This window comes from Etheostoma spectabile, unplaced genomic scaffold, assembly GCF_008692095.1.
Source record: "Etheostoma spectabile isolate EspeVRDwgs_2016 unplaced genomic scaffold, UIUC_Espe_1.0 scaffold00007968, whole genome shotgun sequence".
NCBI classification, from domain to species: domain Eukaryota; kingdom Metazoa; phylum Chordata; class Actinopteri; order Perciformes; family Percidae; genus Etheostoma; species Etheostoma spectabile.
This window is the reverse complement of record NW_022603540.1, coordinates 30,627-35,064: the sequence shown is the minus strand read 5'-3', so window position 1 is coordinate 35,064 and position 4,438 is coordinate 30,627.

The following is a 4,438-nucleotide window of genomic DNA, read 5'->3' as shown; positions in this document are numbered from 1 at the left end:
CCAGTCTACACAGCAGCAGGTCATGTAGACCAGACTCTAACTCCAGTCTACACAGCAGCAGGTCATGTAGACCAGACTCTAACTCCAGTCTACACAGCAGCAGGTCATGTAGACCAGACTCTAACTCCAGTCTACAGTCTTCTTCCTCAAAACTCGTGCCAGCAGCACTGTTATTCTTTTCAAGTGTGGTTTCAAAAGAACTGATAAAAACACTTATAATTGGATAACAGGTCTGTGGTGTGTGTGTGTCTGTGTCTGTGTGTGTGTGTGTGTGTGTCTGTGTGTGGTGTGTGTGTGGTGTGTGTGGTGTGTGTGGGTGTGTGTGTGTGTGTATCTGATACATTTCCCACTTTTCATTCATCCAAATTGAAGCCAGCAATCCCATTTAGCATCATCTTAAAATTATCTACAAACATTGAATCATTATTTTCCACATTTTTCAAACCGTCTGGGTATTATTCAACTTTTCAAAACATTCATGATAATTAAACCCATTCCCACTTTTTCAACTATTCTCACTACTTCACCTTCTTTTTACAGAATCATCAATCTAGTGTAGCGTCAGCCTATCAACAAACAGCATTCACATTCTCTCAAATGTTTTATGTGTTGCTTTTATTGCTTTGTCTGTTTTTAATGTGCTATATGTGCTGGTTTTGCTGTAAAGTGTCTTTGAGAACAATGTAAAGCGCTAGATAATAAAATGTATTATTATTAGTATTATTATTATTGTTATTAGTTATTATTATTATTATTATTATTATGTTATTATTATGTATTATGTTATTATGAGCGGGGGTGGAGAGGCGGAGCCACACTGGACAGACAACAGTCCAACGTCTCTGTCCTTGGAATGAAGTCGAGGTCTGTACATGTCGTCATGAGTAACTCGCCTGTTTTTGGGCTTCAGAGTTTCTGCAGTTTAAACTCTTTGGAGCTCCCACCTGTAGTACAGTATAAGGCCTTTTATCTTGAGCCCCTGCCCCCAAAATGTCTGCACGTCCCTGCTGGAGCCCTAGAAACCACCTCCCCCCCCCCCATCTATATCTAAATATGAGGAAACAAAAGCTAACCACAGAGCTGCAGTAAGAGGCGGGCCAACGCTGACGGACAACATTCCTGCTCCAAATCGAGGTGTGTACATGTTGTTATGAGGTCAGACTGTTCCTCCCTCATTACATAATGAACCTGAAAACTGTCCAATCAGAGCGCTGACTGGCAGCCTACAGGTCCGACCGGGTCTGTTCTCAGGTCACATGACCTTTCTGGATATCAAGGTGTGGTGATGTGACGGATGTCAGTCAGATGAAGACAGACAGCAGCAGCATCTGTCAGTGTCTGCTGATGAAGGGACGACGTCTCTTTGACCTCATCTGAACGGGACTTTAACAGGTAACATCACACACCTTTGATGGAGAAACTCGCCTATCATTTGGGAGATTTTGGGGCTACATGATCTACTTTAAGATGAGAGCAGTGGTTCATTCTTTCAGCACTATTGTAAGATCTGAAGTAACTCAGTAATTATTCTATGATGTGGGACGTTTTGGCCAAAATGAGCCTTTTTATGTTCAGTTGATCAGATTTAATCAGCACCAGGAAACAAGTTAGATTTTAATCTCCGCTGACTTCACTGCTGAGATATGAGGGAGTGTCCCAACGAGAGCTGCTTTGATTGACAGGTGTGTGTCACAACCTTCATCCATCAAAAGTGTAATCTGTCTTGGTTTTGATTTGTGGACACACGTCCTCAACAACAAGATAAAGATACTTATTAATATTAGGGTATTTAATCCTGAACATAGACTGAGTAAAACCACATCCAGAGGTTTCTGAAGGGACAAGTTGAAACCTGCAGTTTGCCATTGAGCCCTCAGGTCTCTCAGATAATGACTCTGTCTTTTCATTAGACAAGCTTATGGCGTTTTTCCACTGCGTGGTATCTTGTACATCCTGGTCTTCTTCCTCTGCACCCTGTGACAGTGTCCCCCCCGGCTCTGCTGGCCCAGATGCATCCCAGTCGTTGTCATAAGCGTCCATGACTCTCATAAAGATTATACGAAGCCCAGCAGGTCAGAACCAGAGATTTTACCGGTCGTACATCTGTGGCGTGAATGATCTGAAACACTAACAGTACACAGGAGACATATTTTGGTGTGCAGTCATGGTTGCTAAAGTTCATGTACTTTATATAGCGTATAGTAAATACTGACTGTGATCCTGAACACATGCAAACGTTGGCTAACGTTACCAGGAAAGTTAACTTACCCTTTTGTGTCGTCATGTCGACGTCTGAACTCCCGAGGAATTCCCAAACTCCTGATTTTTTTCAGCTGTGATTTTTGTTGCTTCCTTCAGCTTCTTTTGAAACAAATTTTTTCTTCTGGCTGCGGCCAGTAAGCTACATGCCGAGAATCAAAAACAACACACCTCCAACGTGCTGTTGGGAGTCGCGTTGGCAGTTTCCATTTCTATCCTCTCTAACATCGGGCCGCTCGCCCACATAGACTGTGAAGACGAGGGATGTTTGGCCAGGAGTTTGGTGATTTGGGCGTTACCATCTTGGTTTTTAAAAACTGGAGGTGACGAGAGGGCGGACGTAGGGAGGAGGATGCGGCCAAGCCAGTGATGTAGACGTTGATCAGAAATGTTAGACTCGTTGGAGATGAGCCAGGTCTGAGCAGAATCAATCGCCGCCCGTTGCATGCTGGGTAGATTTGTGTCCGACTTGATCCCGACTTGCTCTGACATACGAGCCCGTCTGTACGTCAGACAGTAGGCAACACACGTAGGCAACGACAATCTCACGAGAGCATGGTGGTTGCAGGTCTAAGACGCAGGCGCCGTGGTTGCTTTTCACTGACTCCAAGACCCAGGCAGACCCAGAGCATGCTGGGAAACGCCTCTCAGCTGAGGCTCATACGCAAAACATTTCAGTAACGCAAGATCAAGAAACTAACTTGAATTGAAAATATTAATAATAATAACAATAATAATAATAATAGGCCTTACTCTTCCCTTTTCTAATTAAAAACTATTTGTTGAAATATGCGTGCGATGTGATCATGAGAACATTCGTTGCCTCTGGCCCGATACACATTTAACCCTCGGATCGTCTTCCCGTCCACCGTTCACTCCTCGTCCTCCCTCGTCAGAACTGACTGATCTGGTTCCTCTGGTTATAAAGAATGAAAACATACCTCCTCATTCTGACTGACATCTTCCTAGCCAAGTTCATCCCAACTCATTTGAACTAGTTTTGAACTTACTTTTTGCATTCATGGTCAATAAAGTGTAAAATACGTGATTTCTGAAGTTGTTATGGTTTATAATAGACTGGTATATGTCAGATATTAGCCAGGATATCACCTGGTGAACAACAAACTGATGCTTTTCTTCCACAAACAAAAAGAGCAAACCTATTTTGTGAAGAATTGTCTCGAAAACGGGTGAAATTGGACTCAAGGACAACATCAGGGTTAATGAAAACTCAGTAGGCCTACCCCAGGGCCCTGCTGCACTAAAGTAGAATAAAGATATCCAGGATAAGGGAAGAAGAGCAGCTTGACTTAGTGTGATCGCTCATTGCCGCTTGATCGCTTACACAGCCCGGCTGTTGGCTCGGCTGTCTGTTAGCCTGTCTGTTAGCCTGTCTGTTAGCCTGTCTGTTAGCCCAGCTGTTAGCCTGTCTGTTAGCCCAGCTGTTAGCCTGTCTGTTAGCCCAGCTGTTAGCCTGTCTGTTAGCCCGGCTGTTATCCTGTCTGTTAGCCTGTCTGTTAGCCTGTCTGTTAGCCTGTCTCTTAGCCTGGCTGTTAGCCTGTCTGTTAGCCTGGCTGTTAGCCTGGCTGTTAGCCTGGCTGTTAGCCCGGCTGTTAGCCCGGCTGTTAGCACGGCTGTTAGCTCACTCTGGACCAGGCTATCCACAAAGAATAAATCTTCATGGTAACTTGGCTGGGTTTAACTCAACCTGGTTTTGTGCAACCGAGTCAAAGCTAAATTCATCCAGGATAACTTGAATATCCCGGATTAATCCCTTATCCTGGTTTCGTGCAACAGGCCCCTGGTTAACAAGGATTTCCTGGTAAAATGAAGGTTTGGGTTTCAATTTTCTTTCAGTTTGACAAAACTTTGTGATTTCCGCAGGAAGCCACGATGACGGCAGTGGATCTTTTCAACACTTTGGAGGATTTAAAAGAAGAGGAATTTGCAAAATTCAAATGGTATCTACAGCAAGACCTCCTGGAAGGCTTCCAACCCATCAAAGTGTCCAAGTTGGAGAACGCAGAAAGGCAGGACACGGTGGATGTGATGGTGAGCACCTATCAGCTAGATGGAGCTCTGACGGTGGCCAAGAAGGTTCTAGAGAACATCGACAGGAATGATCTGGTCCAGAGACTGCCAGACACCGACTCAGGACCACAAGGTCAGTCACCCTTTC